Below are 23,463 nucleotides of genomic sequence, written 5' to 3' on the forward strand. Positions count from 1 at the left end.
TTCAAATAAACTAAAAATAAAACTTCACAGATTTTAAAGAGAGCGGCATTTGCAATTCATTCAGAGCTTAAATTTCCATTTTAACTTTTTCATTTCCAATCCAAATCATTTTATTTCTTAAGGTAAATGTGCAAAAAAGAAATAGAGCAATCGTGAGGCGGTGGGGGGATGTATTCATGGGCTAAGGAATTAGATCCATGTCCATAAAACTGAGAGTGATCTGTGAAAAGTGGTTGAATTAACAGTCTAAAGCATATACACTGAAAAGGATACCATTTATAATGCTGACTATCACCTTAAGCAGTTCAGTTTTGAAACTTCATAGGTCTGCTTGGTATCTTTAAAAGTAAATGAAAATTAGAAAATTTTTATCTAGAGTCCATTTCAACAAACAAAATTAATAATGGTAAAATTTGTTAACTATAATTGGGTAATGGAAAAAACAAAATAAAAAAAAGTAGATTTCCATAAAAATTTAAATTTATGTTCTACATTGATTAATATTTCCAAAATTCTTTATCTTAGGTTAGAAATGTAACCACCCCTATTTTTGTCAAGTGATTACCTTGGAGAAACTCATTTAAGCAATGAGTAATTATTAAAGAAAATTCTTCATCTTTAGAAAAACTTAAATTTATGCAGTACAGAATCTCCTTTCTATTTCCTTCTCTTTAAATTGTAGTTATGCCATGGCTTATCAATTAGAGATCAGTACATTCACTGGCAACTTCAGCTATCTTTTTAATTAATCTCCAGAGTGAAAATTTCCAGAATGTTCATATTCCTCTCCAAATACAGCAAATTTTAAATACAACTTTGCTCTTATACAGCTTTTTAGCACATTTGTTCTGTGCTAAGAAATTTCCTCAAAACACAAACTAAGTATATCATTTGAAAACAATATTTTTTCTCTGTTGGATCCCTAAGCATCTTTAAATAGGAAATATTTTTAAGCCCTCTTTATTTGTTCTCCATATATCTAGGTAATATATCTCAAAACTTTTCAATTATCTAATCCTCCTACTTCAAGGGCCCCCTACCCAACACAAAAGTTTTATCTTGCAGTGGCCCCTAAGTCACCTAAAATGTAGTTAAAATTTCTACTATCCTTTGTAGGGCATGCATGACTTGCAAAGCCTGGTCCCTGCCTGTCTTTCTAGACATACCTCTCAATACTTTTGTCTTATAACTTAAGCACTAGCAAAAGCAATGTTAACTCCTCTGTTCTAGTTTGCCATCTCTATTTATCCTTCCTTCCTGTTTTCTAAGGACAAGTGTTCATTTTCTATCTGTTGCATTCTATGTATGCCTCTATAATCTCACTCTTCTCATTTTATTGTGATTATTGATCACTTGCACAATAGTTTGATTCAACAGGGCCTATGTTATAGACATCTTTGCATTACAAAACTCAAGCTCTGACAATTCACTTATATGATATTTTCTTCCAAATTTGCAATAACCACAATAATATTTTGACAAATTCATGTATATTTTTGTACATATACACAGCCTAGTGTACAGTTTTCAGAGTGTTCAGAATTTACAACGAGCAAGGTCATAGTGAATATGTCAAACTGAGTCACTTTTTCTCTTTTTATTTTCTTTCCATAAGACAACTTTCTCTTAATACTGAAAGGGAGAGAGACAGAGGCAGAGACTGAGACCAAAACAGAGACGAAGAGAGAACTAATGAAAAATAAAATAAAAATTTAGTACCTTTTTTTCCCTATTAACCTCCTGCTGCTGGTTGGCATTGTGTGTATAAAATGGATTTACTCTCTTTGTTTTTCTAATGCTGGGCTTTGCTTATCAGAGCTTTTTAGAATTCCTATTAAAGAGTGATTCTATTTACTTCTTATACTAGCAACTTAATATATCTTATTTTCTCAGGTGCTGATCATGGAATATTTGTAAACATATTACTATTGAATTCTGGATTCCTTGAAATTTTCTTCTAATGCTCTAAATCAGCCCTGTTGTATTGCTCTTGTATTATGTATTATAGCTGGATCCTCATTTAGTTTTCTTCTACTAGGTTTGTTTTCTGTATTAAAGCGTCTCTTGATTTTGGTAACTTAGAGAAAATACCATAGAGCTAGGTTTTTCTTTTATAAATTCATCCTATCTGCATTATAACTGCTTGATTCTATTATTTTTTGACTGATAATAGATTAGTAGAACCATTGAATCATACAGTTTTGCTACATAAATAACCAACTCAAAGTCAATGGTTTAAAATAGGCATTTATCATTATTATTCAGCATTCAAGACTTCAGTGGAGGAGGTAACTACAGATGTGGCAAAAGTAGCAAGAGAACTGGAATTAGAAGTAAAGCCTGAAGATGTGACTGCACTGTCCAATCTCATGATTAAAACTTTAATAATGAGTAGTTGCTTCTTATGAATGAGCTAAAAAAGTGGTTTCTTGTGATGGAATCTACTCCTGGTAAAGATGCTGTGAAGACTGTTGAAACGACAGGAAAGGATTTAGAATATAAACTTAGTTGATAAAGCAGTGGGATGGTTTGATAGGATTGACTCCAATTCTGAAAGAAGTTCTACTGTGGGTAAAATGCTATCAGACATCATATGCCATAGGGAAATTGTTTGTAAAAGGAAGAATCAATTGATGTGGTAAACTTCACTGTTGTCTCCTTTTTAAAACTTACCAAAGCTAACCCAACCTTCAACAACCCCCACCCTGATCAGACAGCAGTCATCAACATTGAGGCAAGGTCCTCTATCGGCAAAAAAAGATTGTGACTCACTGAAGGCTCAGATGATGGTTAGCAATTTTTAGCAATATTTTTAAATTAAGGTATGTACATTGTTCTTTTAGACACAATTCTATTGCACACTTAGAAGACTATAATGTAAACCTAACTTTTATGTGCACTGGGAAACCAAAAAAATTGTGTAGCTTACTTTATTGTTATATCCACTTTATTGCAGTGGTCTGGAACTGAATCTATAATATCTCTGAAGTATGCCTGTAGAACATTTAGAATATAGCCTAGGAGAAAATCTAGGTGACCTTGTGTTTGGTAATTAGTTTTTAGATACAACACCAAAAGCATGGACCATAAGGGAAAAAAAATAGAAAATTTGGACTTCACTGAAATTAAAATGTTCTGTTCTGTGAAAGACACTGTTAAGAGAATAAAAAGACAAGCTACTGACTTAAAGAAAATCTTTATAAAACATATATTTAATAAAGGATTTGTATCTAAAATATACAATGAAGTCTCAAAACTGAGCAATAAATAAACAACCCAACTAAAAATGGCAAAAGATCTCTCACCAAAAGATCTCTCATGAAAAGACATCTCACCAAAGCAGTTAAACAGATACCATATATGCACATAAAAATATACTCAATGCCATATGTTATTAGGAAATTGCAAATTAAAAATTGAGATAGAACACACAATGTAAATGTATATATGCCTTACTGTTAAAATGTACAACTGAAACTTACCAGATTTTGTTAACCAATGTCACCATAAAAAGGTAACTAATTAAAAAAAATAAAAGAAAGAACATAACTCCTACCCCTTAAGTGTGGGCTGCACATAGAGACTTCCTTCTAAAGAATACAGTATTGAAATGTGGAATGAAGAGTAACTTTACAGTGAAGAACCCTGACAAACACTACATCAGCCCAGTGATCAAGGTCTACATCACTAGTCATAAATCATGTTGATAGTACCTTTAACATGTGCTGAGAGTGGCACTTTACCTCTGTGATCTTTCTCCGCCAAGACTCATAGCCCTAGTCTAATCATGAGAAAAATATCAGACAAATGCTAATATAGGGGCATTCTACAGTGTATTTGACCAGTACTCCTCAAAACTGATAAGGTCATCAAAACAAGGAAAGTTTAAGAAACCGTCATAGCCAAGAGGAGTCTAAGGAAACCAAACTAAATGAGGTATCCTGGAAACCAAACTAAATGATAGAATCCTGGAACAGAAAAAGAACATTAGGTAAAAACTAAGGAAAACAAAATAAACTATGGACTTAAAAAAATTGAGATAACTACATGCGTATTAGAGTGGCTAAAATTGAAAAAAAAAAAAAAAAAGAGGGATCCGAGTAATACTAAATGCTGGTGAGGATGTGTAGCAACAGAAAGTCTCATTCATTGCTAGTAGGAATGCAAAATGGTATGGCCACTTTGAAAGACGGTTTGGCAGTTTCTTACAAAGCTAAACATAGTCTTACAATACAATCGAACAATCACACTCTTAGGTATTTATCAAAATGGGTTCAAAACTTACATCCACACAAAAACTTTTACATGAATGTTATTGCAGTTTTATTCTTTATTCATAATTATTAAAAATTGGAAACAACAAAGATGTCCCTCAATAAGCAAATGAATAAAATTGTGGTATATCCATACAACACTAAATATTATTATTGAGCAGTAAAAAAAAAAAAAGAATGATTTATCAAGCCATAAAAAGACATGGAGGAAACTTAAAGGTTATTACCAAGTGAAAGATGCCAGTCTGAAAAGGCTGCATGCTGTATGATTTCAACTATGTAATATTGTGGAAAAGATAAAATTCTAGTGTAAACCAAAAACAAAAACTCCTGGCTTCAGGGGTACAGAGGGTCAGGGGAGGGATAAATAGTTTAAACACAGGGATTCTTTATAGCGATGAAACTATTCTGTGATGTAACTATTCTGTGAACCAAAACTGCTATAAAAAAAACCCTAAAATCTATTAACCTAAAAAAAGAAAACCCAATAATCTCTACATTCATTTATTCATATTGTAGTGATCTTTGTCCTTTGACAGGTTTTAGAAAAACATAAATTGCCTTCTTGATTCTGCCTCTTGCTAATTATATGATCTTGGTCACTTCTTTGAACCTCAGTTTTCTTATATGTTAAATAGGGTTAATAATACCAAACACATAATATGGTGAGGATACCTGGCTGGAGAAGCATGTGCATGGGATTCTCAACACATATTACTGTCTTCCTTGTTTTTCAAATACTCTTTCTCCTATTCCTAAATGGAAACAACCTGACCCAAACATCCCTTGCATGCTTTCTCCTTGCACCATGTTCATTCAATCACCCATTCTCATTTCTCAACCATCACCCACATTTTTCTATTTCATTCTTCCCTTTCTATTTCTTCAGATCCCAGAGCACAACTTAGCAAATAGCTGGAAGGTTCATAATAAGGTAGGAGGGGAGTTGTTCGACATCATAATAAAGAATTCTTTTTGTTGAATCGTTGAGGTAGTAACGGTACCCCAGCCTTAGCACCAGGAAGGTCCTAAAAATAATCATGAATAAAACATGATTCCCACTTTTAAGTAACTCACAATTATAAAGAGGAGATACATGTGAAGAAACCATACTGATACAGTTATCAACACCTCAGTGTGAATTTCTTTTAGATACTTTTCTCAGACTATATTGAAGAGGGAGAGGTGGCCCCAGCATAAGAATGCTGAGAATTAGGTTGGGAGTAGGTATCAGTTAAAGGGAGGTGAGGGATTGGAGAAACTGAGGTTTAGTAGCATTAAATAACACTCCACTTATTTTGAAGTTATGTTACTCGAAAGCAAATACCCTCCCTCCAAAAACCTGTTTTCTGATTGTACTGCAAAATGCAATTATCAAACATTTCTATCAGTGGAAATTAGGAAAAAAAAATTATTCAAGTACATTAAACTCTGAAGAGAATTTGGGTTTTTAATCATTTCATGTTGCTTCTAAGAAACTCATGTTGGTCATATTGCTCTACAAAACTAACATTCCTAATGTTTGTTTGGGCTTTATGTTTCTCTTGCATGAATAAATTTTGAATATGGATTCCAAAGAAAGGTTAATTACTTTGTTTTGTTTTACTTTTTCCTAATTAAGATGTTACTTATAATCAAACTGTATAACATCACAACTTGTGAAGCTAACATTCACTTTAATTTAACTCTTTTTAACTAATTTTATTAATAAATTGTATAATTCCAGCATTGTTTTAATTCATTTTATCCATGAGAATGGGGACTCACAGAACATTTCCTAGATGAATGATACCTGTAGAATTTGAAAGTATAAAGATCTTCAGGGGTAATTAATTAATTAAATTTATTTACCTGCATTTTCAATATCTATTCAAAATATATTTTCAAAGTATGATTTTTATATTTATATTCAATCATTTCATAATTTAATTAATTCAATAAACAGAGTAGGTACTGAGGTAATACCTACTCTGGCCCCAACTTCCTCTAGGTAATATGATATAAAACTTGATTATCTAAACTTGATTCTGATCTTACCCTCCCAATTATCCCAGTCCCCCTTTTCTTAATATTGCAAACACTTTTCATGCTGTTTCATATTATTCCAAAGTCAAAGAGCCAGAAAAAGAGCCCCCGAATTCCATGAAATTAAATCTCCCTTCCAGAGAGGTTTATTATCAACTTGGCATTCATGACTTTCAAACTCTTGAAAGATATCACAGAATTAAAATCATCATGAAAATTTTACCAGCAGCATACTTTTTACCCAAAGCAATACTTTATCACCTTTATGTCCATTGAATTTTTATTACTTCTCACTATGTCTTAAACTCTTACTGTTTTAAATAGTAGTCCTGTCTTTGAATATAAAAATAACTTATTTCAATATAGAGACTTTTATGAAGCAAAATATTATTAGGCCAGAATCTAGACAAATATTATTCTTACACAGAATATGGATATACTCATAAATCTATTACACTTCAAAGATTAAAATTTCCATAATAACATTGATCACTCACTAGGGGTACAAATAGGGGAATATATTATGAAGAATAAAACTGACAACTTCACAGCACAATTTAAATTTCCTGTAATGAGTATATCAGCAATAAAATATAGAAATGACTTTATCAATAGTAGTAGTAAATTTTAGAATTGAGAGGAAAGCAACTGTGCCCCAAATGCCTTAAGAAAATATTAGTAGCATCATTACAAATGCCAGGTACTTACCCTTATATCAGTTGCACATACTTGAAATTCACTGGCTTGTGTGACCTCGAAGTTTCCAAATATTTAAGCTATATCTGGTAATTACCATAATAATACTTGCCTTGGCCCTAGGGATAGTTCCCATTTCAGGGTTAAAGCATAGTCATTAATAACTATAATTGACTAAAATGCAAATAGTCAATAGGGAAGATGTTATTGGCCCAAAAGATTTTGAAGATCAGCAATTGAGCTTGACAATGTCATATAATTTTTAAAATGTGATATCCAGCTGGTAAGGCCTAGTGTCTTCAAGTGACAACCTCCATTTTAGGGTAGAAAACACTGTTGAGTGACCTGATACTGATATTAAGACCACCAATATATAGAGTCCATCTAACTTCTTTTTTTTTTATAAACATTTCTTTTGATGAAAATGTTGCTTGCAACTGAGTAAAAAGTATTTAAATATGAAAGTGTCATATTACATAACAGTGGTGTTTTAAAGTGATTCCATCAGGTTTATTTTGTTTCCTTTCCCTGTATTCTTCACCTCTATTTTTCTAATTATTGATTGCTACTTTCAAGATTCTATTATTCTTCCCTTTTTTTGTTCTCAAGTTCACTCTCCTTTTTTTTTTCCCCCAAATATTCTCTGTGATCTTATATAAAATCCATCATATTTCAGGTAACTAATTGAAGATCAAGTCAAATAAGAAATTTAAAAAAAAAAGAAAACAAAAATACCTCAAGAAGTAACTTCTGAGCTAGGCAGGCCACACTTCAGAATGGTATATTCATGCTGTACTTGTTTAAGAGAAACTGGCCAATGTAGAGATATTAGGCCTTGCCATTTAGGTGGCCACACTTTTTATTGCAATCCTCTTTCAACCCAAGGATAGCTATACCATAAAGGCTAAATAATGCCTGGTAAGAAATATTTTCCTCTGTTAGCATTCTGAACTGCGTAATTTAATAAAATGTGAAAATTAAGAGGCCTGTTAGGCAATGGGCTGCACAGCAGGAGGTGAGTGACAAGCCAGTGAGTGAAGGTTCATCTGTACTCACAGCTGCTCCCTAGTACTAGCATCACCGCCTCAGCCCCTCCTCAGATCATCAGGCATTAGATTCTCGTAGGAGCACTGGTCTCTGGTGTCAAAAAGTTTGGGGACCGCTGACAGGAGCTACTATGATATGCCATGAGCTATTTGAAATAATGAGAGCAAAATTTAAGACGAAACAGAGGAAGCCATTTGGTTGCAAAAAAAAACATAGAAAAACACTAAAAGTGTAGCAGAGTTGCCAAGGGGCATGCCATATTTCCCGATGAAACCAGCACAGTTCTAGTTTTAGGTCATGGTCATTCTCACAATAATTCCTTTTGCTGAGCTAAACAGTGAATTCCTATTGTTTGCATTAGTCATCATTAATTCTTTCTCCTCTTACCCCGCATCTAGTTCTATCCTTCAAAATAAGTATAGAATCTGAAATGGTCTCACAGCATCCAAATGACCACTGTGATCCAAGCGCCATCATCTGTCTGGATTATAACACAGCAGCCTTGTTGTCTTGCTTCTGCCTTTGCCCCTAAAGTCCATTCATCAGCAACAGAGATATCTTTATAAATGCATGACAGACGATGTCTGTTCTCTGTTCAACAGCCTACAATGTTTCCCATCTCACTCAGAGTAAAAGTAAAAATGCATACAAGGGCTCATAAAGAACTACATGACCTGTCTCACTCTGACTTCTGTTTCCTATGAACTTATCACCTACCCCTTTATACCTAACCACTCCATTCCAGTACACTGGCCTCCTTACTTTCCAGGAATCTCACCAAATACTTTTCTGCCTCAGTTATTTTCATCTGTTTCCTCTGCCTGGAAATCTCTTCCCCTAGACACCTATTTGGATCCCTCCCTCACTTCCTATTACTTTGGGAGGGTTCACCCTTGTCCTTTACCAGCAGTCCCTGTTTCCTTCATCTTATCATTATTTTTATAGCAATTATTACAACCTGATGTAGCATATGTTAATTATGATTGTGGTCTGTCACCCCACTAGCATAGAAGCTCCATGATGGACAGTGATTTTTTTTTCCTACTATATCCCTAGTGCCTAAAACAGTAATGAGTATTCAATAAATATTTATTAGATTAATATATAAAAATTAGATATTAATATGTGATTTGATTCATAGAATTTCATATGGAAGGAATGTATGATAATTAGAAAGAGGAAAAGAAAAGGTAACATGAATAAACAGATAGAGAAACTGAATTAAAAATAAAATGTGCATTTATATCTTCACAATAACAGACTTGCCATCATTTGTCTAGAGATCCAATGCAAATATCAAGAATAAAGAGTAATACATGTGAGAATTCAAAGGAAATGACATTTCATAATGATGATTAATTTAAAATGTGATAGGCTAATATTTGTTTTTATTAGAATTTTTATATAAATCCACAAAATAAAACTATGAAATGGAGGAAGCAATAGGTAATGTATGACATAAAATTTTCACTATTAATCAAATATGTTTTTCTAGTTTTATCAGCTATCATTTCCAAACTCATATTTCAATTTTAACTCTTAAGTACATTTTAAGTTGTAAACTTGATAGAAATTATAACTAGGGAGATATATACTATAATATTAGCACACTGTTGGCAGAAAACAAATATTTGACCAAAAAAGGGTATTTGCTTTTCAAATAATTTTCTTAGAGGAAGTACCGTATTACCACTGAAAATTAAAACACTGACTTAGTTGAATTGATATATTGCTTCCATGTCTGATTTATAAGATTCCAATGTTTTCAGTACTTATATTCCTTTGTTTTAAGATGTTTGATGCACAGGAGTGTATTTTTAAAAACAGATTCTACCATGTAGTTTGGGGACAAATACAATTGATAACACAAGATATTATTACTCCATTATTCATACATATTCTAGGTATTTAGAAGAATTCATAGTAATCAATTCTTCCCTCCATTCTTTCTCCTTCCATTTCATTATTTTTTTTAACAAATATTTTACCAGTGCTTATAATGTATTAATACATTGGAAACAAAAATTCAAAATCCCTGCCCTTAAGACCTGCCACCAAGCCTTCTTCCTTTTTATTTCCTCCTTTTCTCCCTTTCTACCTCTCTCCTTAAATTATACAAGTAATACAGGAGTATACCATTTCTCCCCCTTTCATTTTTCTCTCCTTCATTCCACAGGTAATATAGGAATACATAAGTGTAAAAGATCCAAATGATACAGAAGTGTAAAGAGTGAAATATAAATGCCTTTCTTTGCTCTCCTTGTATTCTACTGCTTAGAGAATCATTTGTCCAGAGATTTATGAGCATTTGTCCATTTAAATTTCCACCCATTTGTTTCCACATGGTTGTGTGCAGATACCCATATATATTTTGTTCCTTATATATTATAAGGATTTATAACATTTTTATTCCCCTAGAAATATATATTCCATTCTTTTAAATAATTACAAAGTATTACACAGAGAAGGTGTAACCCAATTTATTTAACTAGTCTCTTATGATGGTTGTTTTGACCCTTTAGCAATAGGGTCAGATGGTTGTTTTGATGGTTGTTACTTATTTATTGAGGTTATACAGTTAATGCTGCAATGAATATCTTGAACATTGATTACTGAACAAATGTGTAGCGTTTCCATAAAATAAATTCTTAGAAGTGGAATTTGTAAAAAAAAAAAAAAAAGTATTAGCCTTTTACGTTTCGATAGATACCAATAAATTACCTTACAAAAATGATTAACAAATTTACTCCAATAAGAGTATATTCCCACTAATATCTAATATTATCGATCTTATTTAAATATGACTAAGATAAAATTATACTTTGCAATGTCTGATCTCTGATAATTTTTAATAATATTGTTCATATTTTCTTATGTTTATTGGCCATTTGTATTTTGTATTTTCTGACTCGCCTGTTCATATTTCTTTTATCCCATTTTTTATTGGATTGTGTCATTTTTTATGGAATACATAAAAACTCATTTTCTGGATGTTAATCTTTGTTTATAAAATGACTTACAATTTTTTCTACATTGTATCTTCCCATTTGGAATTATGATATGCATTAAAATATGTTAATATTTTCAATTATGGCTCCTGTGGTATTTAGAAAGGACTTTCTCACACTGAGATTTAATTTTTCAACTACTGTCATTTCTATTGTGTAGCTCTTTAGTCCATCTAAAATTTATTTCTATGTATGATGTGAAATAGGTCTAAATTAATTGTATTTTTAATGGACAGCCAATTTACTAGCAACCATTTACTGATTTAGAGGACAATCTGTTCTTCATCACTGATTAGAAATGTACCACTCTATTCTAGACCACAGGCACCGCCAGAATTAGAGTTTGCTACTCTTTGGCCTAGGAAATTTATATTTGTTGAGCTCTAAAGTGTGATTTTCTTCATTATCTAAACCTGTTTTTCTATATTTATTTCACAATTTGCATGATAATCATTTTACCTAAATTAAGTTTAATCTAGAAAAAATCTAGCTGCTACAGACATATACATTTTTTCCCTCTAGAATGTGCCTTGTTTAAAAAGTCACAACACTATTTATTTTAGGCACTATTAATTGTAGTTACATCTTCATGGTAATATGTTGGTTTGATGATTCTTTGTATAGAGTATTAAGTATTTTCGGGGTCAAAAACTCAGCTCTGCCCTTAGCTTTGAAACATTATTCTCCAAATATTGCAAAGGCCTTTGCCCAAAGCATGTAAAATCAACCTTGAAAATGACTGTTTTTCAAATTAACCCTGCTTTTGTTGCTTTAAAATTAACTAAAGTAACATTTTTCTACAAGAAAGATTAAATTTATATCTATCAAGGCAATTATGATTGAACATCTGACTTTTACACACAAAAACATTTCCCTTAAAATGTAAATTGGTAGATATTTTTAAGTGCTTTGTTTTCTAAATATTGATAGATATTTTAGATACTTTTCTACATAATTTTGAATTATTTCCCTGACTCCTACTAGTAAAATCTGAAAATACAGTGTACCCAAAGTACATAAACATCTTTATGCTTATGAGGAAAATGTTATATAACTGATATGGTAAGAAAATGTACAATCAGAGCCTCCAGTTTTATTATCACTCTATTTTTCCTTGTTATGAAACATGAGAGATTCTCTTGGTATCTACAAAAACTTAGTAGGGACTTACTTTACTCAGAGATTATAGTGTATTACATGTGTAAGAGTATAATGTATTTTTCTTTATACTTTATAAGATAGTACATATCTTGTAATACTTTCTAATCCTCATTCCTTAGCAAAAAGAAGTTACAAAGAGTGTATTGGATTAGGTATTATAATCTCACATATTGAATAGTCACACTCTTTGTTTCTAATTTGTTTGTCACAAAAAGAAAATAGTGTAAAAAATACTATTCCAAATATAAAATTAAAAAAATTCAATCAATTGGAAATTTGAAATGCAGCATCTTTCCTTTTCCTGTGCTTCCTTTTTAAAAACTGTATCTCCAAAATTGCAAATGAAATGTGCTTATTTTGATAAATTCAAATAATAGAGAAATACATAAAGTATAACTTTTATACTTTTCCTATGTATGTCATAATACGTATGCTTTTTTTAATTGGAAGACTATTAAATTTATATTATTTATAAACTAATAGAGTCCATCCTTTTATCCCTGGAACTTGTGACTATGCTATCTTACATGGCCAAAGGAACTTTGCACATGTCATTTATATTATGGACTTTGAGATAGGAAGATTATTCTAGATTATTCCTGTGGGCCTACTGTAATCACATGAACCCCTAAAGGCAGAGAACTTCCTCTGGCTGGAGGTAGAAGAGAGATGAGGAGGAGAGGAAAGTCATAGAGATTCCAGGGGTGAGAAGGAATGGACATGTTTTTCTCTGGCTCTGATAGGAGTCTAACCGGTCAACACCTTGATTTTAGCCTTGTGAAACCTGGAGTCAAGAGACCAGCTGAGCCAACTTAGACTTCTGACCTACAGAATTGTGAGATAATAAAGTTGTGTTGTTGCAATATTATTTTAAAACTATTATAAAATTCTACTCATATGTCCATATTATACATGATTAAACTATAATATACCAAGCTCTATAATTTATACTTATTTTAAATAATTGTATGTAAAACATGTATCTGTGAAATAAAATCAACCAAAACACTATTAAACTTAAACCTTTATTTCAACATGAGTTTATGAAGGAATGTTCTGGCATAGAGGAAGACAGATTGTTTAATATAACTTTACCTTTAGCAATAGGGTCAGTTGGACATCAGCTGGTTTGGCAATAATTACTTCACAATGGTTTTCAAAAGAAGGAGGAATTGATCTTGGTAATAGGCAGCTGGAGGCTGGACAATTTGTATTTTATCAAGAACAGTGGGGAGAAATGGTTCTGGGCTAAAAACATGTGAGGGCCACAGTGGACATTTTTCAGTCCTTTGTGGTTTCTTACCTACTTTTAACTTGTCAACTAATGCGATGCTCATTCTGAGTTTATTTTTTACATATTTAAAACATCCCCATGAATGGCAAATCTGTACTCATTTTAAATATTTGTGATAGCTGCCTAAATAGTAATACTAGCTTCCTAAAAGGATTTTTTCTTAGGGGAAAAATATCAAAGTTTTTGATTGAATTTCAATAAGAACCTATAACAACAATGCTCTCTAGGAATATATGTTATTTATTTATAGGTTAAAATGGAATAAGAAAGGAAAGAAATTTATCCTTCAGAAATTTGTGTAGAAGTGTTCATTTTAAAATTATTTTTAATGTTTTTAAATTTTAAAATTGAATTTATTTTTAAAATTTTAAATTGACTTTTTGTAGTTAATTTTTTTAATTTTTGTATTTTGTACTATCTGACTACATGTACTATATGCACTATCTGACTGCCATCACTTGTTTCTTATTTTTCTATCTCTCCCCCTTTTTGTAGTAATTATATACATTATAACAAATAAATGTACTATCAAACTTGAAGGGCATAAATTATTATTGAGCAAAATCCTCCTACCACTTTCTCTCCAGTCTCACACTTGAAGGTAATTACTTTTGAGAGATTGCTGAGCAACCTTCCAAATATATTCCGTAAGTATTCAAATACATATAAGTTAAAGCAAATACAAGCATGATATATGTGTATTTTAAATATAAATTTGATCATATAATTCACATAATTCTGCATTAAAAATAACATTAACTCCTATTAGGTATTTTTCTACATTGGTACAAAGAGATTTATTACACTTTTTAGCAGTCTTATTTGTATTATAAGCATATCTGTATCTAGCAGCAACTTTCCACTTTCTAATTTAGTCTGGTTTCATAAATCAAAGAATCTCACCAGTTAGAACTGTAGTATATTTACTTACTGGATGTGGTAAATGCCTAAAACATTCTCCTACTAATAAAGTGACTGAGCCATTGGGATTTAGCTCAAACATCACCTCCTCAGAGCAGCCATCACTGACCATTATCTATAAAGTTGCACTGTCGAGCACACTCCCACTTCTATCACACTCTGTATTTCCTTTAAAGTAATTGGCACAATATGAAATTATTGTATTTTTGCTTTTTTATTTTCACTAAATCTTCATTAGTCAAAATGCCTGTCTGTCCTCTTCTTTGATCTATTTCCCAGTATTTTGACAACTCCCTGACACATAGTATATATTCAGTAAATATTGATTGAATGATTAAATGGATGGATTGATAGATGGATGGATGGATGGGTGGATATATGGATAGATGGGTCTCTACTGTATGACCTTTGCTCACAGACTGTCCTTCCTTATTTACCTGTTTTCTGACATTGTGGAAAGTTGTAAATGCCAGATTAGTGAACTCAAAGAAAATGGCCAACAATAAATACAAACTAGAGGACCTGGACTCTTAGGAGTAATTTCACAAAAGGTAAACTAAGAATGACCTGAAACTTGCAAAAAAAATATTAAGAATAACACACGGGGTTTTTGAATCATTTTCAAAGCAAGACTCACAACAATAAAAATCGCAGTTTAATTTATTGGGAGTGCATGGGGCAATGTCGAGATAACAGAAAAAGTGAAATGTCTCAGCTTCTATTTTGTTCCTTTTTTTTTTTTTTCATCAGATCGAAAGAGCATTAGACTGGAGGGGATAGAACAAATACTGTCATGAAAAAGTTGAACCTTAAAAAAAGAGGAGAGAGAAAGAATACCTTACTCAGAATGAGTTGTGTTACAAGACTGAAGATGGGGTCTTGACAAAGAATTCTCTAAAAGTCAACTTTAACACTAGGACATAGTATAGGAAAATGATTTGAAAAATTATCTTAAAGAAGCACAGGTAAGGAAGGGTAAGGTAAGGAAGGGAAAAAGGCAATCAAAGGCATATTAATGAGTGCCCTATACCACACTTATACTCATATCAAATCTGTCAGAGTATCTGGGTTTGGGATCAAACATCAGTAGTTTTTGAAGTTCCCTAGGTAATTCTAATATGCATCCAAGTTTGAGCCAGTGTTCCAATTCTTACTATTTAAAGTGTGTTCCTTAGAGCAGGAGTAGCCACAGTAGAAGATGGGAAATACAGAGAATGCAGAATTTTGATTCCTGCCCCAGACCAGCAGAATCAGAATCTTAACTTTAACAGAATCCTCCAGTTATTCATATGAACATTCAAGTTTGAGAAGCACTCAATACTGCACACTGGAATCACTTGCAGAGCTTTAAAAGTACTAACATCCAAGACAAAAGGTACAAACTCCAGAAATGCTAATTTCTGGGATCAGGGTTTTTACAGTCTCCCCAGCTGATTCAATTGTGCAACAAGGTTTGATAATCACTACTGTAATCATTTCAGTTGGAGTTATATTTTAAAGATGTTTACGGATTTCCCTTATAGTATCTCAATAATTTCCTATTAAAATTATTATGATGATCTCACAGATTATACTTTTATTCTTTATTTTCTTGATCATCTCTGAATGTTGTTCCTTTCTATTTTATTTATTCTCCTGTACTTTTTCATCTATTTTTTCCTTACTCAACTGCTGCTTCCTCATTTGATGCTTCTACCTGAGACAATATTTACAACTAATTCAGTTTTCCATTTTAGCTGCTGTTTAGAATCATGTGGGAAGCTTTAAAAAAAATATTAATGTCCAGGTGATACCCTAGAGATTTTAATTTAATGATTTATGGTAAGCTCAGCTATGTTTATTTATTTACTTTTATTTCAAAGTTCTGCTGGAAATTTCAATGTGCACCTAGACTTGAGACCCTCTGAGAGCTTATTTATCTTGTCTGGAACTTTGAAAAACAAGGTACAAAGAACAAATTATCATGGAACACCAGTTAAATGCCTTTCTTTATAAGCGCCTTAATAGTTCAATCCATGCATTGCCATTTTATTGTTTAGCATTGTAACCTTACATTGTTGTAGTGATTAATATATAATTGGTGAAAAACTGTTCTCAAAATTGATGGAAAAAGTTCTCAAAAAAACCTATTACTTAATTCTCACAACACCCCTGTGTTAGATATTTTTCCATGTTACAGATGAGGTTATGTGGCTGAGTGAGGATCACTAGGAATTTATGGTGATTAGAATAAGATGGATCGAGTTATCATTAGTAATGTTTTTCCTAGTCCAGAAACAGAGATGACAACATTTGCCCCACAGTGCTCCCAAGGCACCATCATGTGTGCCCCATTAAAACATATTCAACCCAAAGATTATCAAGTGCTAGAACAGTTCTAAATTTGAGTGCCATTGAATATTCTGGATTTTCATGAAGATGCTTTCATCTACAGACAGAAGGTAGATTCCTTTTTTGTGCGTGTGAAAAGTTTCACTTATTTTTTTTTCAATTTCCAAATAAAAAGTTATTTCTATTTTCTAGTATTCCCAGAAATTTCACCACCATGTATTAAATGGGCATTTTAGCTACTTAAGTGGTTGTGATGAGATTAATTATTTATAGGCCATAGTTAACTTGACATATAGGAAATGCTCAGTATGGTAATCATAATATCAGTATTGATTATTTTATAAATAGCATCTACTAAGGAGCAGCACTATATTTACTATTAATGATATTAATCAACATGGTATTCATATATGCTTCTAGACAGTCTAAATTTATTCATGTGATGAAGTAAGTCTAGAATTTCCCAAAGTGAGAACTGTGAAAACCTGGTCCCACAGATTATTAACTAGCTTTAGTTTACATAGGTTCTGTGATGACAGGTGTTTGGGAAATACTAGGTTAAACAACATCTAATAGATTTCTCTAGGAGGGATTATCCAGAGCCTTTAGTGTGCTTTTATTAAACAGGAATCACATAGAGGGTTATAATATAGGACACAGAATTTCACAAACCCATCTGAGCATTTTGAACAACTTTTTATATTATAGAGTTTGTACTCCCTGGAGCACATTTTGGATATGTCCAGTTAAACTATTAATTTGTACTACATCAAGTTACTCTCTTAAAAAACTGACTTTTCTGAAATGCATTTTAAGGTTGCATGTTCAGATCCATTCATAGCTAATGTTAAGAAAGATTCCTATGTTATATATCCTCCACCTTTGCTGTAAAATGTTACTGTAGTCAACAAATACTTTATTATACAATGTTTTGTAAATGAATTTCCATTGAGAATTTTTAGGACTTTAGTTCCAGGAATACTTATAATTTTCCTAAATAAGTGGTATCCTTTCCCATGTTAATTATGAGAGCTACATCGCTATGTCATGCTTGACCTTCTTTGTCCAAAAGCCAAAAGTCAAATTTTACGTACATTCACAGCAAATCTAAAAAATTCACATTTTGGGGATATTTTAATTGTTAATTTCCTTGGACCAAATATTCAGTCTATTCTGTAGTCTTATCATATATGAGTTTTGCTTGAAGCCTCCTCAAACCACTTCAGAGAGATGTGTCATACAAATAAACTTTACAAATGGAATTCACTGTGTCTTATCCATTTTTCATACTTCTTCTAGGATATCCATAATTACGCTGAGGCTTCAGTCTCTCTGTGGTTTTCATTCTGAGTCTCAGCAGGTGCCATTTTTTTTCTCTTCAGGAAACCTTGCCATTTGAGTAGGAAAATGCCTCCTTTCCAGGCAAAGAAAAAAAACATCTCTTTCTTATCCATCTTTGTGTGAAAGAAATTTCCAGTGGCAGAAAGTCTACATCAAGATCGTTAGAAATCAAATTGTGATTACAAGCTTCTACCTTTAGTACTTTACTGAACATCTATAGAAGTTATATGATCTTTTTTTTTTTCAGGTTAACTGTAGTTTCTACCTATGATCTCCTGAGATTTGCTGTTGAATGCCTGCCCCTTGCCATGTTTTTAAGAACTGGATCGGTCATCTCCTCTTTGCCCTCAGATCCATTCTTGTCTTTCCCCTGCTCTGTCCTGCATTACCAGGTATTGATCACTGAAGAATACATTTCCCAGGTTACCGTGCCCAAATGATTCCTTTTAGATTCGACCAAGAGGTAATCAACATATAATGTGTAAGTTTAAGGTATACAATGTGATGATCTGACATATGAATATATTGCAAAATGATTACTAACGTTAGTTAACACATCCATCACCTCACATAGTTATCTTTTTTTTCTGTTGAGAACCTTTAAGATTTACACTTTTAGCAACTTTCAAGTACACAATATGGTATTACTAACTATAATCACCATGCTATAAATTAGATTCCCAAAACTTATTCATCTTGTAACTAAAAGTTTTCATCTATGCCCCACCACTTCCTTTCTAGCAAAGATCCTTTTGGTGTCTCTTTCTATGAGTATGTTTTTGTTTTGTTTTGTTTGTTTTGTTTTAAGATTCTACATATAAGTGAAACCATACAGTATTTGTCTTTCTCTGCCTAACTTATTTCACTCAGCACAAAACCCTCTAGACCATTTGTGTTGTCGCAAATGGCAAGATTCCATTCTTTTTATTGCTGCATAATATTCCATTATACATATATACCACATTTTGTTTAACCATTCATCTATCGATAGCCATTCTAATAGGTATGAGTTAATATCTCATTGTGGTTTTGATCTTCATTTCCCTGATGATTAAGAATGATGTAGAACATTTTTTCATGTACCCAGTGCCCATTTTTGTATCTTCTTTGAAAAAAATGCCTATTCATGTCTTTTGTCCATTTTTAAATTGGATTATTTTTTTCTATTGCATTGTATAATTTTTATTTTTATTTTTATTTATTTATTTATTTATTTTAGGCGAGCCAACCTTTGGTTGACCTCACAGATTGCTAGGAACTTGTCGACTTACAATTCTTTATTTTTTTTATTTTTTGTTTTTACACCTACAGCACCTGGTATTCCTAGGTGGTCTCCCATCCAAGTACTAACCAGGCCTGATCCTGCTTAGCTTCTGAGATCAGACAGGATCAGGCTATTCAGGGTGGCATGGCCGTAGACTTATAAATTTCTTATATAGTTTAAATATTAACCAATTATCAGATATGCAGTTTGCAAATATTTTCTCTCATTCTGTAGGTTTTTTTTTTCATTTTGTTGATTGTTTCCTTTGCTGAGCAGAAGCTATTTAGTTTGATATAGTCCCACTTGTTGACTTTTGCTTTTGTTTCTTGTGCTTTTGGTATCATACTAAAAAAAATATTACCAAGATAAATGGCAAGGAATATTGTTTTTCTTATGTTTTCTTCTGGGAGTTTTATGGTTTGGGGTCTTACATTTATGTCTTAAATTCATTTTAAGTTAATTTTTGTGAGTGTTTACCCACTTTATCCCTCCATCCTGAGAAGAAGTAAGAGCTTCCTGATATTGAAATCTCTAAGTTACTTCACTTTTTTATTTGTATTTTCATCTCTTCCAACATATTTAAATATTTGCTATTGAACTACCTGTTGAGGGCTTTCTTTTCCTTCCTGAAATATGACTGATATTAGGATTTAAATGTTATTTTAACTCTTCCTAGTTTTACTAAATCCTTGAAAATTTTAATATATTTAGATTTTGGGAAAAATTAAAATATTTATATTTTAAAATGTTCCTCCAAAGTAGTGACACATCTATATTCACCTATATAGATTTCTACTTATCTACCCATCTACAAACATTAACACATTTGTAAATTTATACTTTAGTTGCACCAGTATTTGCACACACAAGATATACATTTACTGACAAATTGTGACAGCTCTATTTGCAGATATGAAAGTTTTGGTATGATTTTATATTTAAACTAAAAGTATAGAAGGAACATATCTCAACACAAATTCCACATCAAAATGTTAGGTGTGTCTCTTGCATTGCACTGGCTTCCAGAATTAATAGGGGGAGAAAAATGCAAACATTTCATGCAGTAATAGCTAAGCATGGCTGTTAATAGACTGGCATTATGGTTAAGAATCATCAATGAAATATGCAACATATTATGTCCACTGCTGATATACAAGTAATTTTGTTCCATTGCTGCTGGGAATTAGCTTTATTTCCCATGCTACATATATATTTTCCATTTCATTTGGAGAAACACTTAAGTATGCAGTCACACCACCAGTTATAATTTTCATTTATCTTATACAAGAATGAACATCACTGCACGGTTCGGATAGCTGGTTTGTCTTGAAAGGTTTTATTTCTCTTTCCTCCTGAACTAACATGTTCAGATCAGGTAGAGCATAGGTTTAAATTTTAGTTTCACTGAAGGAATGAAAATGGGTACTCCAAGTAGTTAGAAAGTATCATTGATTTTTCTCAGCACAATGATCAGTACAAAATCTATTCTGGAGCTTCTTTTTCATCAAAAAGGACTTAAAGTGGGCTTAGAAAAAATTATAGTATTAAAAGCAACTTCCGCAGAGAGAAAAGCATTGGAATATAGGTTTCCACAATGCTATTAAATGTACTTAGGCCATATAAGCAATGGGACCCACATTAGCAGAATTTTTTGTATTTCATTTTAATTTTGAGTTTCAAAAATCACTTTGTTTTTATTTCTTTTTCAAAATATTAGAGTTAGTAAAGAAGGTTATAAATACCAATGTTAATACTTGGAACAGTAGAGATTAGAGTGAGAAGCGAGGCAGATGGCCTCTAAAGTCTACTCAAAGCAAATTGATTAGGTTCCCTTAACTTATTTATTAGTAAGGACATGAATCACCCTCTCTCACCTGTCCCTACAACTTTACAGTCTACTTTGGGGAAGAAATTCTCAAAATAATTTTTTAGAGTATAAATAAACAAAACATACTACAACACTGACATAATTCCACTTTTGTAAAATTCTATTTCTGAAAAATGAATTTATTATTATCAAGAAAAGTACAGTTTGCCTTGGTTTCTGTGCATATCACTGAGGAATGTAGATTGTTTCAAGCACTATGAAACAATGAAGTCTATTAAACTAGAATATGCCTAGTAGTCCCAGACTTGTATACTCACAACTTCTAACTAAAATACTGACAAGAATATAGAAAAAAGAAAGGAATTAGGTGATTAATCACAGAATCAAGAAGAAATATTCACTAACATCAAGGACTGTGAAGCAAATATATTGGTCTTTAAAGAAGATAGTAGGGACCTATGCTGGCCTCTCGCTCCCCATTTTTCTGTTTTCTTTTGTTTTGTTCTGTTTTGTTTTTGGCTTTAATAAAAAAAAATCAGAAAATGGTGAAGTTATTTATCTAACAAAGGCTATTACTTGAGGCATTAGGGGGTGGATCACTACTCCCCCCATATCTACCACACACATAGTAGTTCAGGAAGCCAAATCATAGACACAGACTGGTGAACCAACCACATTCTGGGAAGCGTAGTTTTTCACAAATGAAGTGCTAATGCAGGGGAATGATTTGGAAGAGTTCTGGTAGCAGGAGTATTCTCCATGAATCTGGAGTGCCAGGAAGTGGAAAGAATCAAACTTGAAAACTTTATTCCCCATTCTCAACAAATGGCTGCTGACTATCTTTGTATTATTATTATTTTTTAAAAAAATTTTAGGTGAGGCAACCCTCACAGATTGACCTCACAGATTAGATTGCAAGGAACTTGTCAGTTTACAATCCCTTATTTTTTTAAATTTTTTGTGCCTACAGCACCTGTTCTTCCTAGGTGGCCTCCCATCCAAGAACTAACCAGGCCCGACTCTGCTTAGCTTCTGAGATCAGATGGGATCCAGCTTGTTCAGGGTAGCATGGCTGTAGATGGCTACTGGGTATTTTTAATTGAAAGAACTTGTTGGGTATGTTTAATTGAAATATTAATTCGTCTTTAAATTTATATATGAAATAGAGATGCTTTCAACTACTGAATTCACAATAAGAGGTTAAAAAAAAAAAAGGAGCAAAAATCCTATAGAAATGAAAACTTTCTCTGCAGCCTTAAAGAAATAATATATCTCTGTGCTACATTTTTGTTTTGTTTTTTGTATTTTTAGAAAAAGACAAGGGAAAAGATTTTAAGACATCTGCTAGGTGTTCTTTAAAATTTTCAAGGGCACCTGACTTCTAAAACACTAAAACAAGAAATCATTAAGCAATAACAGAATGAGTTGGAGCCATAGGACTTATATAAAAGAAGAAAAACTACACTACAATATACTTAAGTTTCATTCTCTTTTCTAAAGTTTCTCTATCTTGCAGAAAAAAATTAGTTTTTCCTCCACATAAATAGTTTTTTTTTCCCATTTCCATTATATTCAAAGTCACCTTTTTTGAAATTCTATGTAGCCCTTGATGTAAATTTTGCTGTTAGATGCAGACATCCTGAAGACAACTTTTTCTGTGGATCAATTGATAAAATAAACTCCTTCTTAAGAAAATTTGAGTAGTGTTTGTATTAGTTAAAATTTTTGAAAACTCTGGATATTAATTAGAATACACTTCTCTGACACATAACAGAAAATTTTAAGGTTAATTTGCATCATGAATCTCTAAGAAGACTGGCCAAATTTATTTAACTATAGAACTTATTTTTCTTTTTCTGAGGACAATATATACTACATAACACTACCTCATCTTCTAAAATGTGCAAGCTTGTTGTCTAGTTCTGTTTCTCTTTACCCTTGCTTTTCTAAACCTTTCTTAAGAATAAGTTAGTCTCACTTATAATCTATGAATACCTATATTATTGCATTCTGAAACTATATCTTTGTTGAAGATATGGTGAAGAATTAAAAAATGAACCAAAATGTCAATTTGGCAAGCATTTGTTTTAGTGACCTTCTTGCTTTATTGGTTTTTAGTTAGCATAGTGCAGGGTTTCAGTTGCACAGGTATAAGGTAATATAATCTACTATTTTGTACCTTAAAAAGGAAAAATACTTCTAAACGTAATCATGGATATCCATGTTAAAACATTAGTTGCCATTATATTGAAAACCAGAAAAGATGGCAAAGA

At 32.1% G+C, this 23,463-nt stretch overlaps 2 pseudogenes; both read right to left on the bottom strand.

The window, feature by feature from the left end:
- Positions 1-19,400: 19,400 nt before the first annotated feature.
- On the bottom strand, positions 19,401-19,518 carry LOC111730921 (annotated as a pseudogene).
- A 2,633-nt stretch (positions 19,519-22,151) lies between these two features.
- On the bottom strand, positions 22,152-22,270 carry LOC111730925 (annotated as a pseudogene).
- Between the last annotated feature and the right edge of the window lie 1,193 nt (positions 22,271-23,463).

The sequence above is a fragment of the Pteropus vampyrus genome, unplaced genomic scaffold (genome assembly GCF_000151845.1).
Source record: "Pteropus vampyrus isolate Shadow unplaced genomic scaffold, Pvam_2.0 Scaffold340, whole genome shotgun sequence".
Taxonomy (NCBI): domain Eukaryota; kingdom Metazoa; phylum Chordata; class Mammalia; order Chiroptera; family Pteropodidae; genus Pteropus; species Pteropus vampyrus.